A 6,284-nucleotide genomic window follows, 5' to 3' on the forward strand; every position below is an offset into this window, starting at 1 on the left:
GCCATATGTGTGCAATTTGTCTTTTTTATCTGCTAATGTTATTTTTTATTTGCTAATTAATATTTTGCCTTTAACCTTAATGTTCCATGGTTTTACTAAAATGTGTATGGTTTGTATGGTTATAAATTTATTTTAATTTGTTTTCTATTTGGCATTCAGCTCACTGGGATTGGTCTGTAGACTATGACTTACACTTTGGAAAATTCCCAGCCTTATCCCTTCCAATTGTGCTTCTCTGCCATTCTTTTTTTTTTTCTTTTTTAAATATGGAATACTTCATGAATTTGCATGTCATCCTTGCACAGGGGCCATGCTAATCTTCTCTGTATAGTTCCAACTTTAGTATATGTGCTGCTGAAACAAGCACACTTCATTGCCATTCTTCATGTTCTCTTCTTACTGAATGCCTACTAAATCAATACTGGTGTCTTCTATTCTGTTCCCTGTAACTCTGAACTAAAGTATCCCATCTACACTGGAAGTATGGCCTTCCACTCTCAATCCCTTTTGTTTTTCTCTGCTTATTTGTCAATATCCTATTGTTTTTATTAATGATATCTTCTCATTGATATCTTTCGAAGGGATGCAAAACTTGAGAGACTATTGAATGCTGAAAATGAACTGAGAGTTGAAGGGGAAGGGGGAGGGGGAAAAGAGGTGGTGGTAATGGTGGAGGGCACTTAAGGGGAAGAGCACTGGGTGTTGTATGGAAAACAATTTGACAATAAAATATTATGGAAAAAAATTTAAATCCTAAAAAAAACCTCCATATTTAAATTGTTGACTGTGCTTTTAGCACAATTGTTTCTCACTTTTTGTTTGTATGTTGACTTTCAGGTATCTCTTCACCAAGACTGCCCCCTCTTTCTCCCTCCTTGCTTCATGCCCCATTACACTCACATTTTTTTTTCCTGTTGGTAATGTATTGATCTTCACACAAGTCCTTGAGATTGCTATAATATCACCTGGTCTCACAGGGGCAGCTCAGGATTCCTGACCTCCAAGCACAACTGCAATATTGGGAATCCAGTCAGTGAACCACTGTGGAGCTTAATCAGGGCTCTTGCTGGTGAGGTTACAAGGCTATGCCTGCTTCCGCTTGGCTGTTTGGGACAAAGCGTCACCTAAGCCATCTTATCAGCAAGTGAATGGCAGCCACAATGTGTGTTAGCCTTCTTTCACCAAGTGAGGGGCAGGAGCCCACCTCTCCTTTTAAGATACGAATCTGACTTCTGTCTCCTGTGTGTGAACACTAATTTTTCTGATATCATATAAAGAAACTGCCTTCACCTGCCTGCAGATTTAAAGCCAACCAGCTTCCATTTAAAAACACATTTTACCCTCTAGGTTCTTCCCCATTTCCTCAAATACCCATGAGAGAAAGTAAACCTTGGACTGTTGGTGTTATTCTTTCTGATTTCTAAACATCTAATCTGTGGATCCTAGACCATGACTTCTGTTCCTGTATCGACAATAATTCTTCTCTGTCCCACCTTGATAGAAAAATCTAAGATTTGGCTTCCTATCTGTTTATGCAGGTAGAGATCTTTTCATCTGGATGTGTGAGTCAGATATATCTGGATTTTATATTTGGTGACTCCCTACATAAAAACTCCTAAGTGCACACACACACACACACACACACACACACACACACACACAATCTCACTCTTGAGAATGGAAGAAAACAAATGTATACAAATAGGGAAATGCAAGATTGCTAACATGGAACTCTGATGTATCATAATAAGGTGTGCTGTGGTCTTTGCTTTTCATTTTGTTTTATTTTGTGTTTTGCTTTTACTTTAGCTGGATAACAATGTGAGCTTCCAAAAGTAACGTTTCCTTTAATCAGGCCGAATACCCTGGAAGAGAGCCCATGAGAGCATAGTTGATGATTGAATTCCCACAGCTTTCAAAATACAATTTTCCCTCACTGAGCTGTCAGCCGTCAAAGGCAGAAACTATAGATTGCTAATACATGGCTATAGTCTAAGTGGTACAGCATATTCCTTGGTCTTGAAGAAATTGAAAAAGAAATCCCAAACTGCCCATAGCTTGCAGTGGTTTCATGTTCAGAAATCAAGAGGAATTTCTGAATGGAAAATTTATAGCTGATGGAACCTAAGTAGAGTGACAGAAGCTCATATGGAAAAACTATAAACAAATCTCAAGTGAAGGTCTTACCCAAGCCTACAGATTTTATATCTTGAGCTGAGGGGTCCAAGGGCATATTTCAAAGTTAACAAACTGATACATAAAACCATTCTTGTGACAGCAAAGTCTGCTTTCCCAGGTGTATTTAAATTTCTCTGTTCCCAAGAGCCAGCAGAAGCAAATATTTGTGTGTGTGTGTGTGTGTGTACGCGTGTGTGATCTGCCTTGCTATTTTTCCTTTTTGTCCATCTTAAATCCAATTTTTTAGGGTTTATCCCAGCTTACAACTTTCAATGTACTTTATATTTTAGAGCAGTTAGGTTCATAGCAAAACTGAGCAAAATGTACACAGTTCTCATCCTTCCCCACAAGCCCCTCCCTCCAGTCTCCTCCAGTATCAACATCCCACACAGGGTAACATTTGTTACAATGAACGAACGTAGCATGCCACATTATTATCATTCAAAGATCGTAGTTTTCATTAGGGTTCACTCTTGTCTAAGGGTTTGGACAAATACTTAAGGACTCATATCCACCATACAGAATAGTTTCACTGCCCTAAAATCCTCTGACTTCTGCCTAGTCATCCCTCCCTGATCCCTACCAACCACTGGCAACTGATGACTTTTCACTGACTCCATAGTTTTGCCTTTTTCAGATTGTTATATAATTGGAATCTTACAATATATATGTAGTCTTTGCAGATTGATTTCATCTAGTCATATGCATTTAAGTTTATTCCATATATTTTCTTTTCCTTTTTTTCAAGTGGGGGAGCAAATGGGGGAGGGGCAGAGAGAGAGAGAGAGAGAGAGAGAGAGAGAGAGAAAGAGAGAGAGAGAGAGAGACAGAATTCCAAGCCAGCTCTGAGCTCTCAGCACAGAGCCTGGATGCAGGGCTCAAACTCATGAACCATGGGATCATGATCTAAGCCAAAGTCATAGGTTTAACTGACTGAGCCACACAAGCAACCCACTTCTACATATTATCATGGCTTGATAGGTCTTTTTTTTTTTTTTTTTTTTTTTTTTTTTTTTAGTGCTGAGTAATTTCCCATTGTCTGGATTTACCACGGTTAATATACCTGTTTACCTTCTAAAGGACAACTTGATTGCTTCCAAATTTTGGCAGTCAGAATAGAACTGCTATAAACATCCTTGTGCAAGATTTTGTGTGGATACTTGTTTTTAATTCATTTGGGTAAACACCAAAGAAAATAACTGCTGGATTATATCATAATACAGTATGTTTACTTTTGCAAGAAATAGCCCTCTGTCTTCCAAAGGAGCAATCCCATTTTGCATTCCCATGAGGAATGAAGGAAAGTTCTTGTTGGTCCATATTCTCACCAGCATTTGGTGTTGTCAGTGTTCTGAATTTTGGCCATTCTAATAGGTGTGATGTAGCACCTCATTATTGCTTTAATTTGTAATTCTATAATGATATATGGTGTGGAATATCTTTTCATATGGTTAGTTGCCATCTGTATATCTACTTGGTGAAATGTCTGTTTAAATCCTTCATCCATTTTTTGGATTTATTACAACCAACCCCTCAGAAATACAAGCAATTATCAGGGAATACTATGAAAAATTATATGCCAACAAACTGGACAACGTAGAAGACATGGACAAACTCCTAAACACACTGGCGCTACCAAAATTCAAACAGGAAGAGATAGAAAACCTGAACAGACCCATAACTAGTGAAAAAAATGGAATCAGTTATCAAAAATCTCCCAACAAATAAGAAAGCCCTGGGCCACATGGCTTCCCTGGGGAATTCTACCAGACATTTAAATCAGAGTTAATACCCATTCTTCTCAAGCTATTACCAAAATTAGATATTGAAGGAAAACTTCTGGACTCATTCTACGAAGCCAGCATAGCTTTGATTCCCAAAACAGACAGAGTCCTAGCCAAAAGAGAGAACTACAGACCAATATTCCTGATGAATATGGATGCAAAAATCCCCAACGAGATACTAATAAATCAAATTAAACAGCATATAAAAAGAATTATCCACCATGATCAAGTGGAATTCATTCCTGGGTTATAGGGCTGGTTCAATATTTGCAAATCCATCAATGTGATACATCACATTAACACAAGAAAAGATAAAAACCATATGATCCTGTCAATAGATGCAGAAAAGTCATTTGACAAAATACAGCATCCTTTCTTAATAAAAACCCTAGAGAAAGTTGGGATAGAAGGAACTTTTTTTTAAAATGTTTTATTTATTTTTGAGAGAAAGAGAGATGGCTTGAGCAGGGGAAGATCAGAGAGAGAGGGGGAGACACAGAATCTGAAGCAGGCTCCAGGCTCTGAGCTATCTGTCAGCACAGAGCCCGATGCGGGGCTCAAACCCACGAACCGTGAGATCATGACCTGAGTTGAAGCCGGGCGCTCAACCGACTGAGCCACTCAGGTGCCCCAGGATAGAAGGAACTTACTTAAAATCATAAAAGCCATTTATGAAAAGCCCACAGCTAATATCATCGTCAATGGGGAAGAACTGACAGCTTTCTCCCCTGAGATCAGAAACATGACAAGGATGTCCACTCTAGCCACATTTGTTTAACATAGGGCTGGAAGTCCTAGCATCAGCAATCAGAAAACAAAAGGAAATAAAAGGCATCAAAATTGGCAAAGAAGAAGTCAAACTTTCACTTTTTGCAGATGACAAGATACTCTACATGGAAAACCCAATGGATTCCACCAGAAGCCTACTAGAACTGATCCATGAATTCAACAATCTAGTAGGGTACAAAATCAATGTACAGAAATTGGTTGCATTTTTATACACCAATAATGAAGCAACAGAAAGAGAAATCAAGACATTGGTCCCATTCACATTTGCACAAAAAAAAAAACCCCATAAAATATCTAGGAATAAACCTAACCAAAGATGTAAAAGATCTGTACAATGAACTATAGAAAACTTATGAAGAAAATTGAAGAAGACACAAAGAAATGTAAAAACATTCCATGCACATGGATCAGAAGAATAAACATTGTAAAAATGTCTTCATTACCCAAAGCAAGCTATACATTCAATGCAATCCCCATCAAAATTGCACTAACATTCTTCTAAAGCTAGAACAAACTACCCTAAAATTCATATGGAACCACAAAATGCTACGAATAGTCAAAGTAATATTGAAGAAGAAAACAAAAATAGGAGGCATCACAATCCAAGGCTTTAGCCTCTACTACAAAGCTGTCATCATCAAGACAGTATGGTCTTGGCACAAAAACAGATACATAGACCAATGGAATAAAATAGAGAACCCAGAATTGGACCCACAAATGGATAGCCAATTAATCTTTGAGAAAGCAGGAAAGAGTATCCAATGGAAAAAAGACAACCTCTTTAGCAAGTGATGCTGGGAGAACTGAACAGCAACATGCAGAAGAATGAAACTAGACCACTTTCTTATACCATACACGATAATAAACTCAAAATTGATGAAGGACCTTAATGTGAGACAGGAAATCATCAAAACTCTAGAGGGGGAAGCAGGAAACAATCTCCTTGACCTCAACTGCAGCAATTTCCTACTTGACACATCCCCAAAGGCAAGGGAATCAAAAGCAAAAATGAACTATTGCGATCTCATCAAGATAAAAAACTTTTGCACTGCAAAGGAAACAATCAATAAAACTAACAGGCAGCCAAAGGAATTGGAAAAGATGGTTGCAAATGACATATCAGATAAAGGGCTAGTATCCAGAATCTATAAGGAATGCACCAAACTCAACATCCAAAAAACAGATAACCCAGTGAAGACATGGGCAGAAGACATGAATAGACACTTCTCCAAAGAGGACATCCATATGGCCTACAGGCACATGAAACGATGCTCAGCGTCACTCATCATCAGGGAAATACAAATCGAAACCACACTGAGATACCACCTCAGACTATCAGAGTGATTAAAATTAACAAATCAGGAGATAATAGATGCTGGCGAGGGTGTGGAGAAACAGGCATCCTCCTACACTGTTGGTGGGAATGTAAACTAGTGCAGCTGCTCTGGAAAACAGTGTGGAGGTTCCACAAAAAATTAACAGTGGAACTCCCCTATGACCCAGCAATAGCACTGCTAGGAATTTACCCAAGGG

General features: G+C 38.4%; 1 non-coding gene across 1 annotated transcript; it reads right to left on the reverse strand.

Moving 5' to 3' along the window:
• Positions 1-260: 260 nt before the first annotated feature.
• LOC115283070 lies at positions 261-367 on the reverse strand. The gene has a single exon (XR_003904890.1). It is a non-coding gene; the product is annotated as a U6 spliceosomal RNA (small nuclear RNA).
• Positions 368-6,284: the final 5,917 nt, after the last annotated feature.

This window comes from Suricata suricatta, chromosome 17 (genome assembly GCF_006229205.1).
Source record: "Suricata suricatta isolate VVHF042 chromosome 17, meerkat_22Aug2017_6uvM2_HiC, whole genome shotgun sequence".
Taxonomy (NCBI): Eukaryota; Metazoa; Chordata; class Mammalia; order Carnivora; family Herpestidae; genus Suricata; species Suricata suricatta.